This window comes from Macrotis lagotis, chromosome 6 (assembly GCF_037893015.1).
Source record: "Macrotis lagotis isolate mMagLag1 chromosome 6, bilby.v1.9.chrom.fasta, whole genome shotgun sequence".
Classification (NCBI taxonomy): Eukaryota; Metazoa; Chordata; class Mammalia; order Peramelemorphia; family Peramelidae; genus Macrotis; species Macrotis lagotis.
In genome coordinates, this window is record NC_133663.1 from 148,231,309 (window position 1) to 148,256,949 (window position 25,641).

A 25,641-nucleotide genomic window follows, 5' to 3' on the forward strand; every position below is an offset into this window, starting at 1 on the left:
TGATGGACATTCATAACTTTTCTGTGACTGAGATGGAATGATTTGAAAACAATACCACATTAAAAAGGGGGACAGTAAGGAGATGGGAGGACTGAATGGGGTAAATCTCATTACATCAAGAGGTACAAAAGATCTAGTTTAATAGAGGGGGAAAAGGGAGGAGGTAAGAACCACCTGAATCTTCATCTCATCAGACTTGGCTTAAAGTAAACTTAGACACATTCAGTTAAGTTAAGAAATTTATCTTACCTTTTAAGCATTAAAAGGGATAAAGGGGAGGGGGTACCAGGAGGGGGAGAAACAAAAGGGAACTAATAGAAGGAAGGGAATAAAGGGAAAAAGAAAAGGGGAAAGAAAGGGGAGGGGAGTTGATATAGGAAGGCAAACACACTAAAGGTGGCAGTATTCAGAAACAAAGCACTGGGGAATAAGGGTAAAGGGAAAAAGGGGAATCATACAAACATAAGGAAGATAGCATGGAGGGCAATAAGAAGTCGGTAATTATGACTTTGAATGTTAAAGGGATGAACTCTCCCTTAAAACATAAGCAAATAGCAGAGTGGATTAAAAAACAGAATCCTACAATATGCTGCTTACAAAAAACTCATTTGAAGCAGAGAGATACATATAGAGTAAATGTAAAAGGTTGGAGCAATATATATTTTGCTTCAGGTGAAGTTAAAAAAGCAGGGGTAGCAATCTTTATCTCATACAAAGCAGCTGCAAAAATAGATAGCATTAAAAGAGATAAGGAAGGAAACTATATCCTCCTAAATGATACCATAGACAATAAAGTAAATTCAATACCAAATATGTATGTATTCAATGGTATAGCATTCAAATTTTTAGAGAAGTTGAAAGAGATACAGAAGACATAGACAGCAAAACTCTACTAGTGGGAGACTTCAACCTCTAATCATAAAATAAACAAGAAGGAAGTTAAGAAGGTAAATAGATTGTTAGAAAACCTATATATGATAGACTTATGGAGGAAATTGAATGGGGATAGAAATGAACATATATTTTTTCTGCAGTACCTGGCACTTACACCAAAATTGACCATGTACTAGGGCATAAATCCTAATGATAACTTGCAGAAAGGCAGAAATAGTGAATATAACTTTCTCAGATCATAATGCAACAAAAATCATATGCAATATTGGGCCAGAGAGATACAGACCCAGAACTAATTGGAACTTAAATAACCTCATTTTTAAAGAATGACTAGTTAAAGCAGCAAATTATAGAAATTATGAATTATTTCATCCTAGATAATGACAAAAATGAAACCTATGGGATTCACTCAAGGTGGCTGTCAGGGGACATATTATATCTTTAAATGCTTACTTGAATAAATTAGAGAAAGAGGAAATCAATGAACTAAATATGCAACTTAAAAAATTAGAGAAAAACAAATTAAAACCCACCAATTAAATACCAAATTAGAAATTCTAAAAATTAAACAAAATCAAATCAAGTCAAAAGCAAGGAAATGATTGAACTAAAATAAAACCAAGGGTTGGTTTTATAAAAAAAAATCAATAAAATTGAAAAATTTTTCTGGTAAATTGGATTTAAAACAGAAAGGAAAAAGACAAATTGCTAGTATCATAAATGAAAAATGTGAATTCACCACCAATGAGGAGGAAATTACAGTAATAATTCATAATTATTTTGCCCAACTCTATGCCAATAAATTTGACAATCAGTGAAATGGTTATATATTTGCAAAAATATAGTTGTACAGAATAAATGAAGAGGAAATTAAAAACCTAAAAAACCCTATCACAAAAAAAGAAATTTAAAAAAGCCATAATTGAACTCCCTAAGAAAAAAATCTCCAAGGCCAGATAGATTCACAAGTGAATTCTATCAAACATTTAAGGAACAATTGGTTCTAATTCTATAAAAACTCTTTGGAGAAATGGTTGAAGACAGCATTCTGACTAATCCTTCTATGACACCAGTATAGTGATGATACCTAAACCATGAAGAGCTAAAACATAGAAAGAAAATTCTAGGCCTACCTCCCTGACGAATATAGATGCAAAAATCTTAAATAAAATCTTAACAAAGTGACTAAAACAAGTTATCATTAAGATAAGGTATTATGACCAAGTAGTATTTATCCCAGGAATGCTGGGTTGGTTCAACATTAGGAAACCTGTAAGTATAATCAATTATATCAAAAACAAACCTATTGGAAATCATTATTATATCAAGAGATGCTGAAAAAGCTTTTGACAAAATACAGCACTAAAAACACTAGAGAATGTAGAAATAAATGAACTGTTTCTTAAACTAATAAGCAGTATCTATCTGAAACCATCAACAAGTATTATGAGCAATGGGGATAGACTAGAGGCATTCACAATAAGATCAGGTGTGAAACAAGGATGCCCATTATCAGCAGTACTATTCAATATGTATCAGAAATGCTAGCTTCAGCAATAAGAGAAGAAAAAGAAATTGAAGGAATTAGAATTGGAAGGAAGAGACAAAACTCTCACTCTTTGCAGATGACATGACGGTATTCCTAGAGAATCCAAAAAGAATCATCTAAAAAAACTACTAGAAATAATTAGCAACTTTAGCAAAGTTGCAGGATATAAAATAAACCTTCATAATTCCTCAACATTTCTATATATGATTAGAAAAGTACAGCAGAAAGAGGTAGAAAGAGAAATCTCATTCAAAGTAACCTCAGACAATATAAAATACCTGGGAATCCACCTGCCAAAGCAAACTCAAACATTTTTCTGAAAACAATTGCAAAACATTTGTCACTCAAATAAAGTCAGATTTAAATACCTGGTCAAACATCAACTGTTCATGGATGGGTCATTCTAATATAATGAAAATGACAATTCTACTACAACTAAACTACTTGTTTAGCGCCTTACCAATAAAAATTCCAAAAAAAATTCTTTAATGAGTTAGGAAAAAAAGGGGTAAATTTATATAGAGAAATAAAAAGTCAAAAATATCTAGAGATCCAATGAAAAAAGTGCAAAAGGGGGAAGCTAGTTGGCGCAGCGGGGGGTGGTTAGGGGGCAAAGTGGATAGAGCACCAACCCTGGATTCAGAAGTACCTGAGTTCAAATCCACCTCAGACATTTTATCATTACTTAGCTGTGTGGCCTTGGACAAGCCACTTAACCCCATTGCCTTGTCAAAAAAAAATTTTTTTAAATTCTGATTCTTTCAATTTCTTTTTCTTCTCTTATTGCTAAAGCTAACAATTCTAATACTACATTGAATAGTAATGTGATAATGGGCATACTTGCTTCACCCCTTAATCTTATTGGAAAGGCTCCTCATTTATCTTCATTACATATAATGTTTGTTTATGGTTTTAGAAAGATTCTGTGTATTATTTTAAGGAAAACTCCCTTTTATTTAAGAGGAGTGATGTATTTTGTCAAAGGCTTTTTTCATCATATATTGAGCTAATCATGTGATATCTATAGGTTTCATTATAGTTATGTTAAATTATGTAGAATATTTTCCTAAAATCAATCCATTGCTACTCATTTGACATAAATCCATCCTGATCATGTTTTATTATCCTACTAATAACTTGTTATACTTTCTTTGCAACAATTTTTTTAATATTTTTGCATCAATGTGCATTAGGAAGATTGATCTATAATTTTTTTTGTATATTCCGGTTCTTCCTGGTTTAGGTTCAAGCATCATATTGTTGTCATAAAAGGAATTTGGTGAAACTCCTATTTTTAAATATTTTATGCAGAATTGGAATTGTTACTAAAACATTTTGTAGAAATCACTTGTAAATCCATCTGGACCTGAGACATTTTTAGACAATTTATTGGTTATTTCTTCAATTTCTTTTTTTCTGAAATGGGGTGATTTAAATATTTTTGTTTCCTCTTCTGTTTATCTTGGAAGTTTGTATTTTTGTAAATATTCATCCATTTCACCCAAGTAATCAGATTTATTGGCATACAGTTTGGCAAAAAAGCTCCAAATTATCTCTCTCTTTAATTTCCTCCTCATTGGTGGCTAATTTACTTTTTTTCATTTTTGATATTGGTAATTTGGTTTTCTTCTTTCCTTTTTTTAAAACCATATTAACCAGTTTAACACTTTTATTGTTTTTTTAATAAAACCAAGTTTTAATTTTATTTATTAATTATTCAAAGCTTTTTTGCTTTCAATTTTATTAATCTCTCCCTTGATTTTCAGAATTTCTAATTTCTACTTCAGAATTTTTGGTATTTAACTGAAGAACTTTAATTTGTTCTTTTTCTAGCTTTTTTAGTTGCATACCTAATTCATTAGTCTATTCTTCCTCTATTTTATTCATTTAAGCATTTGGAGACATAAAATGCTCCCTATAAATTGCTTTGGCTGCATCCCATAAATTTTGCTATGATGTCTCATTGTTATAAGTTTTGATGAAATGTTTGATTATTTCTATGATTTATTGTTTGAACTACACCGTCTTTAAAATTAATTTATTGTTTCCAATTAGGTTTTGGTATATCTTTACATTGCCCTTTATTATATATAATTTTTATGGCATCATGATCTAAAAAGTATCCATTTCTGCCTTTCTGCATTTGATTGTAAGGGTTTGTTTTGGGGGTGAGTTTTGTGCCCTGATACATAGTCAGTTTTTGTATAAGTGCCATGTACTAAAGGGAAAAAGGTACATTCTTTTCTATCCCCATTAAGTTTTGTCCAGAGGTCTTTCATATCTAAGTTGTTAAAGATTTTATCTACTTTCTTAACTTTCTTCTTACTTATTTTGTGGTTAGATTTATCTAGGTCTGAGAGAGGGATTTATGTAGATAATTTAGATTTATCTAGTTCTGAAGTCCCCCTTTATTAAAGTTTTTTGTATATGTCTCCTTGTACTTCACTCAGCTTCTCCTCTAAGAAGTTGTACACTATACCACTAGGTGCATGCCTGTTTAACAATGATATAACTTCATTGTCTATGATGCCTTTTAAGAAGATTTGGTTTCCTTCCTTACCCTTTTTAATGAGACCTATATTTGTTTTTACTTTGAATCAGAATCACTACCCCTGGGTTTTTTTTTTTACTTTTTTCTGAAGCATAATATATTTTGCTCCAGCCTTTTGCATTTCCCCTGTGTGTATCTCTGCTTTAAATGTGTTTTTTATAAACAACATATTGTAGGATTAATCCATTGTGTTATCTCCTTCCATTTTATGGACAAGTTCATCCCATTCACTTCTACAATTAATATCTCTAATTCTATCTTTCCCTTCCTGTTATTTTTCCCCATTTATATTTTTTTCTATTTGCTTTCCTCTTAGTCCTCCTCACCATTGTTTTATTTCCTTTCCTCCTTAACTTTTCATTTAAAATTTAAATTTCAGTTTATTTTTACTTATACCTTTGCCTTCCCTTTAATCAGTCCCTTCTCTCTTCTTTCCCTTCCCACACATTCATTTCCCTGTATAGTAGGATAGGTTTTTAAACCCAAGTGGTTAATGTATCTTATCCCTTCTCTGGACAAAATCTATGGAATAAAATTTACTCAGTGTTCACACCTCCCTTCCTACCCTTTATTATAATAGGTTTTTGTGCCTGTTCACCTGGTAATATTTATCCACTAATGCCTGAGCTTCTTCTTTTTATGTTTTCATTGTTTTAACCCTTTCTTGCACTTGCATCTGGTTCATCAAATTATATTTATTTTATCAAAGTACTAAGTAGGTTCCCATGCTCTGCCTCTATGGCACTGCAAACATCTCCATATCTAGTAAAGTCAAGTCATTTCTGGTTTAATTGCCTATAGTCTCTAAGTACTGTAAGTATGGGGGCACTCTAAAGGTCTCTCTTAAGAACTTTACAATTGATTGTAAGGGATGAAAGATACTGACTCAGGACCACCCAGTATAGAATATTCTCATTAGAGTTTAAACAATAAGCTCTACGAGCAATACAGAATTAAAATATGAGACATATAAGTTTAAACTAAACATTTCAGTTTTTCACCTGGACTATTTTCACAAGCATAGTGATTTCATCTTGATCTTCTTCAATAGAAAGAAAATAATCAGCCATAACCACATCCATTAAATTAAAGCTCTTCAGCTATATTCAACCCTTCAACTATCCTAAGTGAAATACAATCCTCATAAGTCACAAGTATTATATCTTCCCTTGTAGGCTTGCATACAATTTAATACTTATGACTAACTTTTTTTTATGCCTTTCCACTTAACTTTTTATGTATATCTTGAGTCTTATATTTGGAGATTGGACTATCCATTCAGTTTAGGGTTTTTTTATCAGGAAATTTTTGATATATTCTATTTAGTTAAATAATTATCTGTTTCCCTGACAGAATGCCTGAATTTGCAGAATAGTAAATTCTTGGTTGTAATTCAAAATCCTTTATCCTCCAAAATATAGTATTTCACGTCCTCTGGTACTTCAATTTTAAAGCTGATTTGTCCCATGTAAGTCTCATTGCGTTTCCTTAGTATTTAAATTGCTTATTTTTGCTTGCAGTCTTTATGCTTACAGTCTTTTCTCTTTATTTGAGAATTCTGGAATTTGATTATGATATTTCTTGGAGTTTTTAATCTTGGGGGTCTCTTTCTGGAGGAGTTCTGAGTATTCTTTCAATAGTAATATTCTCTTCTTGATCTAGTAGATTTGAATGCTTTTTCCTGATAGTTTCCTGAAAGATATTTTCCAGGCTCTTCTTTTGATCTATGATTTTAGGAATTTGTAAATTATCTCTCTTGCATCAATTTTCCACATTGTCTCTTTTTCCTTAAAAGTACTTTACATTTTCTCAGACTTTTTCACTCTTTTTATTTTGATGAGATCTTGGACTTCCATAGAATCATTTATTCAATTCAAATTTTTACAGTATCATTTTCTGTAATTAGCTTTTGTATTTCCATTTCTCTTGGTTGATTTTATTTTTCACTGAGTTGCATCCCTTGCTAGTTGGTTGATTTGAATTTTAAATGATTTACATTCCTTTTCCAGTTGGCCAGTTTTATGTTTTGAAGTAATACATTCTTTTTGCTTATTTTTGCTTTTTCTAGAAGTTGGTTTCTTTGATTAATTTTTCAGAATTTTCCTGTATGACTCTTATTTCTATTTCCTTCTTTCTCTCTTCTATGGTTTTAAAAAATTTTTAAGTACTTCTCTGAGATTTTGTATTTGAGTTCAATTCTTATTCTCTTCTGAGACTTCCCCATAGGTAATCTTTCATTATTTTATGTTTCTGAGATGTCACTGTTATCATCTTTATCTGTATAATAGCTTTCTAGGGTTAGCATTCTTTTAGGGTTTTGCTCATTTTGATTGTTTGAATTCTGCTCCTGTATTATAGGGAATATAGACCCAAGCTTTTTATGCTGGGGCTGGAGTCTGATCCCTGGCATATCAAAGGTCAAGGTGTTGCTTATGCAGCCAAAGCATTGCCTTTGCAGAAGTTGTTGCTGCCTTTATGTCTAGGTTCTTCCTATGCAATGGTTGGTTCCCACCCAAGTCCTTTTTTTTTTTTACCCTGGTGTTCCCAATGATCAGATTTTGTTTGGGAATGGAATCCTCCCTGTTGGTTTGCTACAAAATTACCAGGACCTATGCTATTGTCAAGCTGTTGAGACCAGGAGGGCTATATGGCTAAAAACTTCTACTGGCTTTCCAACTATCCTGCCTTTACTTCTTTTTATCCCCCCCCAAAAGGACTAACCATCATTGAACATTCTCCACATGGTCTAAAGTTGAAAATCTGTTTCAATCTTATCTTCCTTTGGTGGGATCTTCAGCTTTAATATCCATATAGAGGCTTCATTTAGTATTGTGTAGGGAAAAGCTCCAGGAGCATGCTACCTTCATGCTGCCAACTTGGCTCCTCCCTGAAAGTCAGTGAGCTTTCTTGAGAACAATATTTAACCTCAGTGGTATATATTTATTGCTCACTATCATGGAGATTAGTGGAAGTTTCAATGAAGTTCAAAAGATAGCTTAGAGTTAAGTGGATTTAGGATGATTGCAATTGCATTATTGGAAGCCCACAATGATATCTATGATATGATCATATAAGTATGTTTCTCTCCTAGGATGATGAATCCTGGGAAATTTATTCAGTGTGTTATGAGTGTTTTCCTTCTTCAAGGTGTTGTAGGTGTTTCTGACATTTCTCCATTGATTTAGGCTGTTTTTTTTAATTTTAAAATTTATTTAGTCAATGCAAGTGTAATAATCCTAAAAACTATCAAAATATTGAATACTGGGAAAAATAGGGATAATTAGCAAAACTTGGAATTACTTATAGAGATAAATAATAATGTAATCATTTTTTTCTTCAAGAATCAAATGGAATGATTACTATGGAAGTAGTTATTTTTTTTATTTTAGGGTTTAAAAACTTACAAAATAAACTGCTTCTACATATCAAAACAGAAATTTTCATTCTCCTTTGGTGTCAACTCATTTAATAAGATTATTTTAATGAGCTCTGTATACCCTGGATTAGCAGAGGCAGTAGCAACATGTCTTATACAAAATTCAGCTGTATTATGCCCTTGCAAGGATGCATACATATGGTATAGTGATTCAGAGATGATAGCCCCCTCTAAAAAACATTGTGTTATTATAGAGAATTTATTTTAGGTTACTTTGGTGCACTAAACAAGAGTCAATTCTAGATTTCTTCTAGGCTAAACTACTGATATCACTTTCTGTATTTTCTTAATTATTTCAAAGAAATGTAATAATACTAGAAATCATTTTGTTCTTTTAGTTAAATTAGTATTTTAATAATATTAATAATATATTTAAAAGATTTCCTTTTTTCAAAATGTTTAAGATTTCATTGATTAGACACCTGAACAAGAAATTCACTACCACCCTCATTATGACTGATAGACCACAAACATCTTTTCCATTTTAGAGATGATTTTAAGCATTGATTCTTCAAATTTTCATTCATTCTATATTGATCATGCCATGCTATATCTCTGATAGAGAATGTTCCTGATAATTGACCCCATTAATATTGGTACCATATTAAAAGTATGAAATTTTTTTGAGAGATACAAATCTCTTCACATTAATCACTCTTTTACTAAATGAAAGTCCTAGAGCCTGACCCAGTTTGGGCCTTCATACCTCTGTTGTTGCTGTTTTTGCTGCTGCTGCTGGTAATAATGCTGGTGCTGGTGCTAGTGATGATAGTGTATAAAGAGGTGCCTTGGAAAAAAATGCATCCATTTTGGTGTCAAAGCTCTAGGGACATAGTCAATTCTGCTTAATTTTATAAGTAGCTCACTCATTCCATCATGGAAGCCCTTCCAAAACCCCTTTTCCTTCTTAATTTAATGAAAAACCTCCTCTTCCCAGGTTCCCTCAAGATATGAAGCACATAGAATACAATCTTAAGGAAGCACAGAGAATGTAGTCTTAAGGAAGAAGAAACATCCTGAGGAAGATCACCATGATGGAGAAGGACAATCAAGATCATCTCACAAAGACAAAAATAATAGTCTTTGTAAATGGGGATATTTAGCCTGGAAAAGAAGACTTGGGGAATTTCATTATTTTAAGTCTTTAAAGTTTAGTCATATGGAAAAAGATTAAAACCTTTCTGATTGGTCTCAAACTGATATGTTGTTGTCGTTGTTGTTCTTTTTCAACCTTCAACTCAAGTAGGTATAATGATACCATTAGTTTGATGTCTAGATTTATGAATGAACTGGATGAACTTAGAAAAATAGGGAGAAGTTCCAGAATAACTTAGATTTGCTTAATTAATTTTAAGGTATCTATGATCTCATTGTCATAAACTCCCCCTTAAATGGTCTAGATCACAATCAATTTTTCCTTTTTTAATGGAACTTTTTACCATGCTTTTGTTTAAGCCTCCCATGCATTGGAGAAATGTCTTAAATTTTTTGATATTCCATGGCTGCCAGTGAAAAACTTAAGCAATTCATTGATTATCTGCCTCTCTTGCTACATGACTAGGATATTATCTTTCTTTTTTTCCCCCCATGTTTTTCTTTTTCCTTCCTCCTTTTTTCCCCTGTTTTTGTCCTACATCATATAGATACTCTCCTTACCAGTAATTATCCTATAATTATTTTGGCACTAGTATGCTGGCAGATATTTGACAACTGAATCTCTGGCAAAATAAAAGTAGTTATGATACGTGTAAGTTTAATTTGTTCTATTATAATTTTCCCTATAATCTTCTTCAGTTTATATAATCAGCAAAACAATAAATCAAACTCTTATTTGTAGCATTTGCTGATTTCTAAGGCTTAAATGCTTGCACTGAAAATTGAAAAATCATTTCTTGCAAGAAAATTTGAACTGGTTCATCATATCCTTATAGCAGTTACTTTATAGTAATTTCTTTGCTCAACTTAAATTATTCAAGAAAAGGCTGGAAGACCATGTGTCACATATCACACAGAGTCAATACTAATGTGAAGGTCTGAGTGTAGCTAGAAGTTTTATTATATTCCTTCATACTTTGAGATTCTGTGAGTCATTAAATTTTGAACCCTTATATTTGATTTTACATTGAACAAAGATCTAAGACAAATCCAAAGGACCCATGATTAAACTGGATATCCACTGCCAAAGAGAGAATAGATTTACAAAGAGAAACATACTTTTTTTAAAAGTTTCTCTTATGGGCAGTTAAGTGGCACAGTGGATAGAGCTCTGGCCCAGAAGTCAGGTGGACCTGAGTTCAAATGTGGCCTCAGACAATTAATAATTGCCTAACTGTGTGACCTTGGGCAAGTCACTTAACCCCATTGCCTTGAAGAAATAAAATTTAGAAAAGCTTTTTGTAATTACAATTTTTGACTTCAAGGTACTAGTTAAGAAATAGAGTATAGCTTCAAAAGAAACAATAGTAAATGACTACAGTAATCTAATATTTATCAAATCCAAAGATATTAGTTTCTGGAATAACAACACACAATTTGATAAAAACCTATGGGGAAACTAGAAAATAGCATGGCAAAAACTAAGCATAAACTCATATCTCACATTCTATACTAAAATAAAGTCTGAATGATTACAGGATTTCTATATAAAGGGCACTATCATAGATCAAGTAGCAGATCCAGAAAGATTCTGTAAGATCTATGGAAAAGGAAAATTTGTGATCAAACAAGAATTAGAGAACATTATAAATTGCAAAATGGATGATTTTGACTTGTCAAATTTAAAAAAAAGGTTTTGCACTAATAAAACCAATATTGAAAAGATTAGAAGGAAAACAGAAAGCTGATTAGAAGGAAAACAGAAAACACATTGCTTACATAGAGGTTCTGATAAAGGTCTCATTTCTAAAGTAAGTAGAGAATTGCAACAAATTTATATGGTTACAAGTTATTCCCCATTTGATAAGCAGTCAAAGGATATGAACAGGTATTTTTCAAATGAAGAAATTAAAGCTATATATAATCTTATGAAAAATGTTCAAAATCCTTACTGAATAGAGAAATTCAAATTAAAACAACTATGAGGTTCCACTCCATTCTAAACAGCAGTCTAGAGGCAACTAGGTGGCATAGTGGATAAAGCACCGGCCTTGGAGTCAGGAGTACCTGGGTTCAAATCCGGTCTCAGACACTTAATAATTACCTAGCTGTGTGGTCTTGGGCAAGCCACTTAACCCCATTTGCCTTGCAAAAAAAACCTTAAAAAAAAGAGCAGTCTGGAGCAATGCCCAAAAAGAAATAAACCTGATCATGTTCTTTGACTCATCAATACCAATATCTGGTCTGCATCCAAAAGAAATCATAAAAAAAATGGCTAAAGTACCACATGTTCCTGCTTGTAGCAACTATTTATGCAGGGCAAAGAATTGGAAATTGAGGAGATGCCCATCAGTTGAGGAATGGTTGAACTGTACTATAAGAAACCATGAATGGTCAGACTCTAGAGAAGTGTGGAATGAATTACAGGAACTGATGTTGAGTGAAAGGAACAGAACCAAGAGAACATTGTACATTAAAACAATATTTTGAGTTGATCAACCTTGATGGATACAGCTCCTTTCAGCAGTTCAGAGACCTAGGACAACCCTAGGAGTCCTGCTATGGACAATGCTTTCCACATTCAGAGGAAGAAATACAAAACAAAACAAAACAAAACAAAGAAAAACCTACAGAATCTGAATGTACCTATGTTCACATTTTAAAAATTATTCTTATATTTTCTTTCCTATTTAATAATTTCCTTTCTTTTCCCTTAGTCTTACTTCCTCATGTAGAAAATGACCAATGTGTAAATATGATATACACAAGTGAATATTTACAATGTTCACCACTGAGGAGAAGGGGGTAAGGGGAGGGTGTAATGAAATTATGCAACTTATAAATGAGCAAATGCTTGTAGATGAATGTTGAAAAACTTTTATGACATGTAATTAAAAAATAAAATATTAATTGCAAAAAAATTTTAAAAGGAAAAAATTTAAAACACACTATAAATGTGACATAATAAAAACGATAGTCATTATAAGATATTATGAAAATAATAGTACTCTCGAACATAAAATATTTATAATTAACAAAGATGTATTATGGACAAATATATTTTCTTCAAATATCTGATAAAAGCATGACACCAAACCTTGATAAGGAATTGCCCCAAATCCATAGACTAAAAATTTATTCCCAAGGGAAAAAAAGGGTCAATATCTTTAGTTTTTAAAATTAGAAATATAAATTATTCACATCAACATGAATCATTTTTTCAAACTCACTGAAAAGAAAGATGTCAAGTAAAATTAAACTATTTTTATCATTCCACTTATCAAATTAGCAGAGGGGGAAAACAAACACAAGATAGTTATTGTTCAAGCCTCTGTGGGAAGGCAGTCATAATAATTTGTTGCTGATAGAGTTGTTAACTGCTTCATCAAACCTGTAAAGAGTTTGAATTCACCAAAGAAACTTTCTTGATTCACTCATATTTTTATTTATAATCTTACTGTTTCATTTCTGTCCACAAGGAGGTCAATAAAGTAAAGACTTGTGAACAGTAGTACAATCTCAACAACACTAATTTTAGCTACAAGGCAGTTAAATACAATTATAAACTACCTCCCATTGGAAAAAGGCTGAACAAATTGTGGTAGATGAAAATATCTATTCCATAAGAACCAACAAGTATAAGGAATTCAGAGAATCGTGCGTCTCCTTTATACATTGTTGTTTAGTAAGGAGCTATGAGAACAAAGAAAATTAACTATAACTATAAAAGATAATGCCTAGAATAATGTAATGGAAGACTTCCTTACAAGGAAACAAAATTCAGGTCCAAAACAATAATAAATGTTAGTTCTAAAATATTAAATGTAAAACCAACACACCACACTCAAAGGAAATTTACACGCATTCAGTTGCAATTACTTTATTATGGTGCTTGTTTTATTTTACAATTGGAAATTAAATAATATCAAGTTATTTATTGCAATGCATATAACATGCTAAAAGAAAATATAACATAAGGTAATTTAAAAAGACATGATGGGACTTTACCTTACAAAGATAAGCAATGGGATTTAGGCTTGGTGCAAAAACATTAAGTAATATTGCATTTTGTCTCATATATATATGATGAATTTTAAGGAAGAAAAGACAGAGGCATGAAAGATAAGTGGGCTACACAAGACACAATCTTAGTGTTGGACAATGGAAGCCTATGAGGCATTCTCCACTGGATAGAGTGGAAGTAAACTTGTTCTTACTTTGAAATGTTTTCAACAACAACAACTGAGGGATCAGTAGATATTGGTTGCTTATTGGAAAGCAGAATAATTGGCAATTAATAGTAAAATGACTTCAAATATCTTCATTTATAGAGCCAACAAGGGCAACTATTCAATATTATAAACCTCTGCCTCACTCACCATATATTACTGGTTGCATAGACTTCTAACTTCATATTGAGAACAATCAATTGTCCAAGCATTCTGGATTTCATGGATATTGAAAGACAATAGGACTTCCGGCCAAGATGGCGGAGAGAAGAAAGGCACAGTTCTAAAGTCTCCTGATCTCTTCCCCATCAATCACATGAATCAAACCTCTTAAAAGAATTCCGAACCAGGAAACCCAGAAAGAAAAGCCAGGAGAGGAAAATCTACCTCGGATTTGTCTCCTGCAGCAGCCTTAGCTGAGTACCGGCAGGTGACTCTGGGCTCCAAGGGAAGATCAGCCCGGGATCAGCCAGATTGACAGCTGAATTGGAACCAGGAGTCTCAGGAAACATGAAACAAAATTTATTACCAATCAAATGACATCACTTTAGTTTTGTTGTATTTTCAAATTTTCTTACATAAAAATATCATTAATTTAAATACTTTTGACATTCAATATCATTAATTTAATTACTTTTGACATTCTATACTGATTATATACTGGACCAACAAAAATACTTACATTTACTACCAGTACTGGTTACTTGCCAAACACTGTACTAAACACTTTACAATTATGTAGCTTGATCTTCACAGTAACCCTAAAAGATGGGTCCTATTATTTACTCCTTAAAAGCATAGGAAACTTTGAAAGAAAGAGGTAAAGTAACTTGATTTGGGTCAAACATAATAAATTTCTGATACCTGATTAGAATGCAGATTTTCCTGATTCACATATTTCTCTACCATATTGTCTTAAGGCAAAATAGCAACTGACTTTTGCATTAAGTTTATATTTATCAGGACTTCCAGCCAAGATAGTGGAGAGAAGACAGGCACAGTTCTAAAGTCTCCTGATCTCTTCCACATCTGTCACATGAAACAAACCTCTTAAAAGAAATACACAAAGAAGTACAAAAAACCTATGGTAACAGCAGGGAAGAAGGGAGCAGAAGAGAAACACCTGAAACTTCTTCTCATTAGACTTGGCTTAAAGTCAACCTACACATACTCAGTTAACTTATAAAACATCTAACCTTTCAAGTATTAAAAGGGGAAAAGTGGAGGGGGGGGTGGAGAAAGGGAAGGGGGGTGGGGGGAAAAGGGGAAATAACAAAAGGAAGGGAAGGGAAAAGGGAAAAAGGGAAAGGGGAAAGAAAGGGGAGGGCGTGATATAGTAGGGAAAACACACTGAAGGGGGTGGTTTTCAGAAACAAAAGACTGGGGAATATGGACAAAAGGGGGGGAAGGGGGAAAATGACAAACAGAGGGAAGATAGCATGGAGGGCAATAAAGAATTAGTAACCATAACCTTGAATGTGAACTCTCCCTTAAAATGTAAGCAAATAGCAGAGTGGATTAAAAACCAGAATCCTACAATATACTGCTTACAAGAAACTCATTTGAAGCAAGCAGAGAGATACATATAGAGTAAAGCTAAAAGGCTGGAACAAAATATATTTTGCCTCAGCTGAAGTAAAAAAAACAGGGGTAGCAATCCTTATCTCAGACAAAGCAACAGCAAAAATAGATAGCATTAAAAGAGATAAGGAAAGAAACTTTATCCTCCTAAAAGGTATCATAGACAATAAAGTCATTTCAATATTGAATATGCACCCAGTAGGACAGCACCCAAAATCTTAGAGGAGAAGCTGAAAGAATTATAGGAAGACATAGACAGCAAAACTCTACTAGCGGGAGACCTCAACCTCCCACTATCAGATCTAGATGAATCAAATCATAAAACAAAACAAGAAAGAAATTAGGGAAGTAAATAAATTGTTAGAAAAATTAGATACGGTAGACTTATGGAGGAAACTGAATGGGGATAGAAAGGAATATACCTTTTTTTCTCTGCAGTCCATGGAACTTATACAAAAATTGACCATGTACAAGGACATAAAAACCTAATGATCAACTGCAGAAAGGCAGAAATAGTGAATACATCTTTCTCAGATCACAATGCAATACAAGTCATATGCAATACTAGGCCAAGGAGATATAGACCCAGAACAAATTGGAAACTGAATAACCTCATTTTAAAAAATGAGTGGACCAAAAAACAAATTATAGAAAGATTTAACCATTTTATCATAGATAATGATAATAATGAAACAACATACCAAAACCTATGGGATTCATTCAAAGCAACTCTCAGGGGATATATTATAGCTCTAAAGGCTTATATGAATAAATTGGAGAAAGAGGAAATCAATGAACTAAACATGCAACTAAAAAAATTAGAGAAAGAACAAATCAAAAATCCCCAGTTTAGTACCAAATTAGAAATTCTAAAAATTAAAGGAAGAATTAATAAAATTTTAAGCAAAAAACTATTGAATTAATAAATAAAACCAAAAGTTGTTATTATGAAAAAACCAATACAATTGATGAACCTCTGGTCAATTTGAAAAAAAAAAAAAGAAAGAAGAAAACAAAATTGCTACTATCATAAATGAAAAAGGTGAACTCACCACCAATGAGGAGGAAATTAAAGTAATAATTTGAAATTATTTTGCCCAAATCTATGCCAATAAATTTGATAATCTAAGTGAAATGGATGAATATTTACAATAATATAAGTTGCCCAGGTTAAATGAAGAAGAGATTAAATACCTGAACAACCCTATCTCAGAAAAAGTAATTCAACAAGCCATTATTGAACTCCCTAAAAAAAATCTCCAGGGCCTGATGGATTCACAAGTGAATTCTACCAAACATTTAAGGAACAATTGGTTCCAATCCTATATAAACTCTTTGGAAAAATAGGGAAAGATGGAACTCTGCCTAACACTTTCTGTGAAACCCATATGTACTGTTACCTAAACCAGGAAGAGTTAAAACAGAGAAAGAAAATTATAGAGCTATCTCCCTGATGAATATAGATGCAAAAATCCTAAATAATATCTTAGCAAAACAATTACAAGTCATCAGTAGGATAATACATTATGATAAAGTAAGATTTATCCCAGGAATGCAGGGTTGGTTCAATATTAGGAAAAGTGTTAGTATACTCAATTATATCAACAACAAATCTATCAGAAATCATATGATCATATCAATAGAAGCTGAAAAAGCTTTTGACAAAATACATCATCCATTCCTATTAAAAATACTAGAGAGTGTAGGAATGAATGGACTGTTCCTTAAAATAATTAGCAGTATCTATCTGAAACCATCAACAAGCATTATATTCAATGGAGAGAGGCTAGAGGCAATCCCAGTAAGATCAGGGGTCAAACAAGGGTGCCCGTTATCACCACTACTATTCAATATTGTATTAGAAATGTTAGCATCAGCAATTAGAGAAGAAAAAGAAATTGAAGGAATTAGAATTGGGAAGGAAGAGACAAAACTCTCACTCTTTGCAGATGACATGATGGTCTACCTAGAGAATCCCAAGAAATCATCTAAAAAACTACTGGAAACAATTAGCAATTTTAGCAAAGTTGCAGGTTATAAAATAAACCCCCATAAATCCTCAACTTTTCTATATATGTCTAGCAAGAAACAGCAGGAAGAGCTAGAAAGAGAAATCCCATTCAAAGTAACCTCAGACAGTGTAAAATATTTGGGAGTCTATTTGCCAAGACAGACTCAGAATCTTTTTGAAAACAATTATAAAACACTTCTCACACAAATTAAATTAGATTTAAATAACTGGGCAAATATCAACTGCTCATAGATAGGGAGAGCTAATATAATAAAAATGACAATTCTACCAAAACTAAACTACCTGTTTAGTGCCCTACCAATAAAAACTCCAAAAAATTACTTTAATGAGTTAGAAAAAATTGTAAGTAAATTGATATGGAGAAATAAAAAGTCAAGAATTGCCAGGAGCTTAATGAAAAAGAAAATGTAAACGAAGGTGGCTTAGCCCTACCCAATCTAAAATTATATTATAAAGCATCAGTCATCAAAACTGTTTGATATTGGCTAAGAAATAGAGTGGTGGACGAGTGGAATAGACTAGGTGTAAAAGCAGGAGAGGAGTATAGTAATCTGCTGTTTGATAAACCCAAAGAGTCCAGCCACTGGGATAAAAACTCCCTCTTTGATAAAAACTGCTGGCATAATTGGAAGTTAGTATGGAAGAAACTTAGATTAGACTAACACCTCACACCCTTTACCAAGATAAGATCCAAATGGTTGCAGGACATAAACATAAAAAACAATACTATAAGCAAATTAGAAGATCAAGGACTAGTCTACCTGTCAGATCTATGGAAAGGGGAACAGTTTATGACTAAGGAAGAGTTGGACAACATCAGTAAAAACCAATTAGATGATTTTGATTACATTAAATTAAAAGGCTTTTGCACAGATAAAACCAATGTAATCAAGATCAAAAGAAAAGTACTAAATTGGGAAACAATCTTTACAATTAATGATTCTGACAAAGGACTCATTTCTAAAATATACAGAGAACTGAGTGATATTTTTAAAACAAAAAGCCATTCCCCAATTGACAAATGGTCAAAGGATATTCAAAGGCAATTTACAGATGAGGAAATCAAAGCAATCCATAGCCATATGAAAAAATGCTCTAAATCATTAATTATTAGAGAAATGCAAATTAAAGCTTCTCTGAGGTACCACCTCACACCTCTCAGATTGGCCAGTATGACCAGGAAGGATAATGATCATTGTTGGAAGGGATGTGGGAAATCTGGGACACTATTACACTGTTGGTGGAGCTGTGAACTCATCCAACCCTTCTGGAGAGCTATTTGAAACTATGGCCAAAGGGCAACAAAAATGTGCATATCCTTTGACCCAGCAATACCACTACTGGTTCTATACCCTGAAGAGATGAGGGAAAAGGGTAAAAATATTATTTGTACAAAAATATCTATAGCAGCCCTGTTTGTGGTGGCAAAGAATTGGAAATCTAGTAAATGTCCTTCAATTGGGGAATGGCTTAGCAAACTGTGGTATATGTATGTCATGGAACACTATTGTTCTATTAGAAACCAGGAAGGACGGGATTTCAGGGAAACCTGCAGGGATTTGCATGAATTGATGCTGAGTGAGATGAGCAGAACCAGAAAAACACTGTACACCCTAACAGCAACATGGGAGTAATGTTCAACCTTGAAGGACTTGCTCATTCTATCAGTGCAACAATTGGGAACAAGTTTGGGCTGTCTGCAAAGGAGAATACCATCTGTTATCCAGATAAGGGGCTGTGGAGTTCGAACAGAGTACAAGGACTATTCCCTTTAATTTGGAAAAAAAAACAAACCAGATATCTTATTGTCTGATCTGGTTACCTCTAAGAATTCTGTTATCTTTAAAGATATGATTTCTCTCTCATCACACCTAATTTGGAGCAAGGTACAACATGGAAGCAAAGTAAAGACTGATGGAGTGCTATCTGTGGGGTGGGGGTGGGGGTAGGGAAGCAAGATTGGGAGAAAATTGTAAAACTCAATTGATATCTTTAATAAAAAAAAGAATAGGAAAAAAAAGGAAGACAATATATTTATCCATAATATATCTTCATTAGTTTATATATATAGTGTTTTAAGATTATTATTATTATTATATGTCACATTTATACATTGTTTTAAATTTTTCACAAGCCTTTATCTTTACTATTCATTGTTCCTTAAAACAACCCTGCAAGCTTAGCAAAATTCAACATTTTTAATTTTTGTCTTTTGTGGTATATCACTGTTTTATATATGGATCAGAATTTCTCCCCAACATCACTGTGATATGATCTTCCATTTTATTTGATTTTATTAGGATGCTTTTTACATACAAATCATTTATGTATCTGATTTTTTGTGTTTTATATATATTGAAGATAATTTTAAATATGTAGATTTTTCATATATTGTTCTCTGGGTCATAAAATACTCAATTTTTTACTTCTACAACTTTCTTATATAATTTTTTTTCTGCTGTTCTTTTACAAAATAAGAAACAAGTTAGTTCAGGAATTGCACTATTTTATAATTTGACATTTGACAGAAGAAAAATTCCAACTTTCTACTTTTTTAAACAGTAATTTGATTTTCTATCATAATAAATGAATTGGCTTGTTTTATTTAATCATAGTTGAGATCTTATTCAAAGTTTGATTGGTATTGAGATACAATATGGAAGGAATAGTATAAATGGAGATCATGGAGATCGTGGAGATCATGGAGAAAGAGTGTCTATGAAATTAGAAATATTGTATCAAAGACTTTTTTTTTCTAAATTGAAGTCAAACTCCACAATTCTTTCTCTGGATAAAGATAGTATTCTCCATTGCAGATAGCCCCAAATTCTCCCTGGTTGTTGCACTGATGGAATGAGCAAGGCCATCAAGGTTGAGCATTACCCCCATGCAACTTTGATTTTGAAAATCACTTAGTTTTTCAAGAAACTTTTATTAGTTTTCATACAATTTGAATTTTTCTTTGAGACTTTGCTTATAGTTATTTTGACCTTATTTTCTTCTTCTGAGTTTGTGTATTGATCTTTTCTATTACTAAAGCAGTTCTTTATAATCAGGTTCTTGTTTGTTATTGCTTACTCATTTTCCCACCATAGTTAAGGACTTTTGATTTGTGCTAAAGTTGAGGTTGTTTCTGGCATGGCAGGTGGGATACAGGGTTCTTTTGCAGTACTGTTTTCAAAGTTATTTCTGGGGTTTGGAAATGTTCAACAGATCAATCTGTTTTAATCTGGGGAGAAGTGTGGTCATTGTATTCCTGATCAGTTTTCTTATCCTTATCCAGGAAGTGTTGCTGATCTTTGAGATTGAAATCAATACATTTCATCTGGATACCTACTCTCTTGGAATCAAAAGAAATACTGTTAATCAAGGTACTCTTCCCACTTCCCACTGAAAATGTTCTTCTCCATTCTGGAACTGTGACCCAGAAGTACTGTTTGTATGCCAAACAACTTCCAGTCTTGCATCCAATGCTAGCATCAGGGACCTCTGTATTCTCATTTTGCCCTATTGTCACATTCCCTTATTACATTTGGTTTGAGAACTCCCAAACTGTTTCTATTACTTCTGCTGTCACCACCAACTCTCATTACAAATGTTGCATCTATGTGTACTCTAATCCAACTTCTACCTCTATTCACAGATCTCTCCTTCTGACTTCCTAAGCTGTCTTGGACTGAAAGAATGTCTTATCCTGATTGTTGGATGACTTTGACACTCTGGATTTTTATTTTAGACATTGTTTCAAAGTAGTTTGAAGGCAATAAAGTGCTTATTCAACCCTGTAGACTTGGCTCCACCTCCAGATGTCCAGAGAAATATCAACATTTATTATAAGAACTATGATATTAGTATCCTAAGCTTCTATTTTGTATCTCTGTGGTTCAATGTGTACTATCATATAACTAATACTGTTCATTTGTTATCATTTACTCATTATGTGATGTTCCTAACTCTTTGCCTGATCATGTATTTTCTCTTTGATGTATTTTCCCCCTTCATTTAAAACAATAATATGTTAAAAATCACAATTTTATGTCTTTCCATTTTCTTTGGATCATCTTAATTTTGATTTAATGGAGATTGTGATACATCATAATTCATAGTCAAAAAGCAATAACAAAATAATACCATTGCTAAAAAAAATGTGTTTTTGTTTGTTTGTTTTTGAATAAAAGAACAACTTGGAAGAATTTAAACAACTATATAATTTCCCAAAAACAATCTAGCTAAATTTCTTCTTGTTATTCAATTACACTCATGGGTTTTTGTTCACTTCAGTAATGATATAAGATAGATGAACTGATTGAACAATTTATAAGACTCACACTTAAAAATTATGATAGTTTAGATTCTAGACATTATTTGCCCATGGGATTTTCCTCTTTTGTAAAATGTTAGTCCTGCCTTTTATTAGAAATATTAAATTTTAGTCTTTGGATTGTCATATTTTAGATTTAACACCATCAATAAAATGAAACCATCAACATCTGAATGGTACAAATATCTGGAACCTTCTTCCAGTTGGAGCTTGCATGAGATGTCCTTCAAAAGTGAATTGAAGGGTGGCTAGGTGGAGCACTGAATAGAGCACCGGCCCTGGAGTCAAGAGTACTTGAGTTCAAATTCAGTCTCAGCCACATAATAATTACCTGGCTGTGTGGTCTTGGCCAAGCCACTTAACCCCATTTGCCTTTAAAAAACCTAAAAAAGAGAATTGAATATCATTGGTGATTATTCTCTAGTGTATATTTCAATTGGTGATGAAACATTATATAAAGTTATCCTTATGGTTTCATGTGTGGATAAATATTTTACGAATTTGACATTATCATAGAGGACAAGCTTTGGGATAAGCAGGAGTTTAATGTTTTATTAGGAAAAATAAGAAAGAGAGATTTTCATTTTTTAATCTTTCAATCAAATATGTTGAAGTTCTGTTCTCATATAGAAAACCATTTGCAAAAATCTGCCTGATAGAATCTTATATTTTTATCAAAGATATATTAGCTATATTTAAATTATTTGTAGTCCATTCACGAGATTTCATTTTAAAAAGGTCGTGTGTCTTTGTGTGTGTTTGTGGGGGGGGGGACAATACCTTTATTTCTATTTGCATTCTCTTTTTATCTTGAATTCTTTTAGCTATCTTGGAATTCATTTCTTACATAATGGAAAGACCCTTGGCACTTCACATACCAAGGGCAAAAATCTGCTTTTGAGAAAAGTTGTTACTTAATTTAGTTTACATCAACAATTCATTTGCCTGAGAAATAGAACTACCTAAGGCTTCCAAGAAAATTAGGTATTGAATAGTCTGACCGGGTGTGCTTACTTTGCAGGTACATATTTGCATATAATAAGCCAGAGCACTTTGTAATGAATGCCCAACATGGCTTGCTACAGTGATTTGTATATGAAGAACTGAATTGGAGAAATTTTAGTTTGTTAAGTGAGGATATATGAGCAATAGAAAAAATAACAATTATGGTAAAAGAAGATGCAAATATAGACAATAACCAAAAGCTAAGATCAGATCACTGATAGAATCACAGATGCTGAATATTCAAAAGTTAAAAGGAGAGTAAAGAGGAGAGAAAACAAATTTTTGAACTCTGTCAAAGACCATTCCTCATACTGAACTGTCATTTTTTTCTCCATAGGCATATTATGTAGGCCAATGTGACTCTAAAGCATTCTCTACTGTCACCACCTTCAGAGAAGAGTACAAAGAATGTGAAGAAACATATTATTTTATTCTGACAAGAATACGAAGAGACAAGAAGACGATCTTTCTAATGCCATTTGACTACAAAGTGCAAAAGAAGAAACCTACCAACTCAAGTTGAAGAGGGTCTTATGAACTTTAGGATAGTCTTTCTGAAGAGTATAACAATATTTTATTTTAACCAAGGACATAAGCTAAGCCTGAAATCTGAGGTGACAGATACTAAAATTGCTGTGTAGGAGTATATCCAAATTAGCAGAGGAACAGATCATAAGTAGAGAAGCTACCCAATTCATTAATCAACATGTCTAGCATGCCCAGGTGGTGTTAGCCAAGAATAACATGTATCATCTCAAATTATGAGTGGAATTAAACAAAGATATGTTTACCAAGGTTTTCTTGATAGTTCCCAATAGAGAAAGATGACATGAAAACTCAAAGTTTATACCTCCAGATTCACTGTGGAAACATAAATTCCTTACATGTGTACAATACTAGTCTATGATTTCTGAAGTGTGCCCACTCTCCCTTTTAGCATTGTTTGAGTTTGTGGGAGAATGTCATTGATGTATTAGGTTGGAATATTATATAAATTTTAGTTGTTTTATATTTTAAGCAAATGTTTTGGTTAAGACTGCCTATTTGTGGCTGATTTGTAATTGGGTAATTATTGATGGGACTTTAAAGAACTACAATAATGTTAGAAATAATTGCATGTAAAGAATAACAGCTGCATGGAAGCCTGGAAGGATTTGCATGAACTGATGGTGAGTGAAATAAGCAGAAGTAGAAAAAAATTATACACCCTAACAGCAACATGGGGGTAATGATCAACCTTAATGGACTTGTTCATCCACCATTGCAACAATCAGGCACAATTTGGGGGGTATCTGCAATGAAGAATACTATCTGTAATCAGAGAAAAAATTGTGGAATTTCAACAATGACTGAAGACTATTACCTTTAATTTTTAAAAAAGTTATCTTAGGTTGTAATTTTGCTATCTCTTATCCTTTTTTTCCCTTAAGGATATGATTTCTCTCTCATCACATTCGACTTAGATCAGTGTATGCCATATAAACAATATAAAGTCTAACAGACTGCCTTCTGTGGGGGATGGGGTGTAAGGGAATTGAGACTAGGGGAAAAAATAATAAAATTCAAAATAAATAAAAAATTTAAAAAGTAACACAGGAGTTTGAAAAAATGTATTCCTCAAGGAATCACTTCAATGCTATGAAGTGGTACAAGTGTAATGTTCCAAGTGAACAAGTCTGAGATCAGGAAAGAAAAGAGGAGAAAGAGTAGTTTGTAGTTAATGCTGCATTTTGTATTCACTTAAAAGATTTGAATATTTTGTTCATTAATTTATTCTAGATATATGTAGTCTGATCTATTTTCCTGATTTAAATTTAATTACTGTTTACATTTATTCATGGTAAGATCTGAGATGCTCAAATCCAAAAGATATGGTTCCTCTATCACCAATGATAAGATTAGATTGTCATAGAAATTTTGATAAAGTCATTACATTTTTTCCCTATATTTGCTGTCCTCGTTCCATTTCAATCTACAAAGGTTCTTTGGATGGATATTATAAAGTTTCTTCTGGCAAGCTTTCTACAAACATTTTTCCCTCCAATGTTTTTTCTATTTTTTGTCATGTTTTTTCCATACCTTCCATAACATCTGGAAATTAATTCATATTCAAAACTGGTGATGGAAGTCCGAATGTAAATTCTATAACCTTAGGGGAAAAAATAGATTTGGGTCCAGTTCAAATGATAAAGGGATAAATCTGATTCTTAACTGCCATAATGTCAAATAAGTAACTAATCATTTCAGAAATGAAATTAATGAAAGAAAATAAAGGCTGATTCTCAAGACAATCTTATTCAACAAAAAGGGGAAAAAAGAACTTTATCATCAGACAGTAGCCAATTCATTGAAGAAAACTATGCAGTAATGAAAAACAAGACAATAATATCATGTATAACATCAATGCACTATCAATTTCAGTGTTATTACAAAGAAGTTTAAAGTAAAAAATATAAAAATAAAGCAAGTGTAAAATTAATTTCTAGATTATAGAAAACATTATTACAAATAGATGGAAACAGATTTTTCTTATCTGATTATATTGATAATTTAAAAATGCCAATGGGAAAAATAATTTAGCAGTTTAGTGAACAGAATTATGATTCTAATTAAAATGAAAGGATTCTATCATAGATGTGATAAATAATTTATTTCAACAACTCCCTGAAATATAATAGAGGGAAATAATATTTACCTGACAAGCTAGAAAAAAATTATTCAATCATACCAAAAGTAGAATCACTATATAAAATATATAGTTGAAGGATAAAAATACTAGCAATTTACTTCTTTTAATTATTTTTATTTATCACTTATATAGATCATTTTTTGTTATATATATTCATATGTATAGAAATGCATAATCATATACATGATTCTACATATGTACGTTTGCATATTATCCCACTTTGAGTGTAAGTACCTTGAGTTTAAATGCAGGGATTATC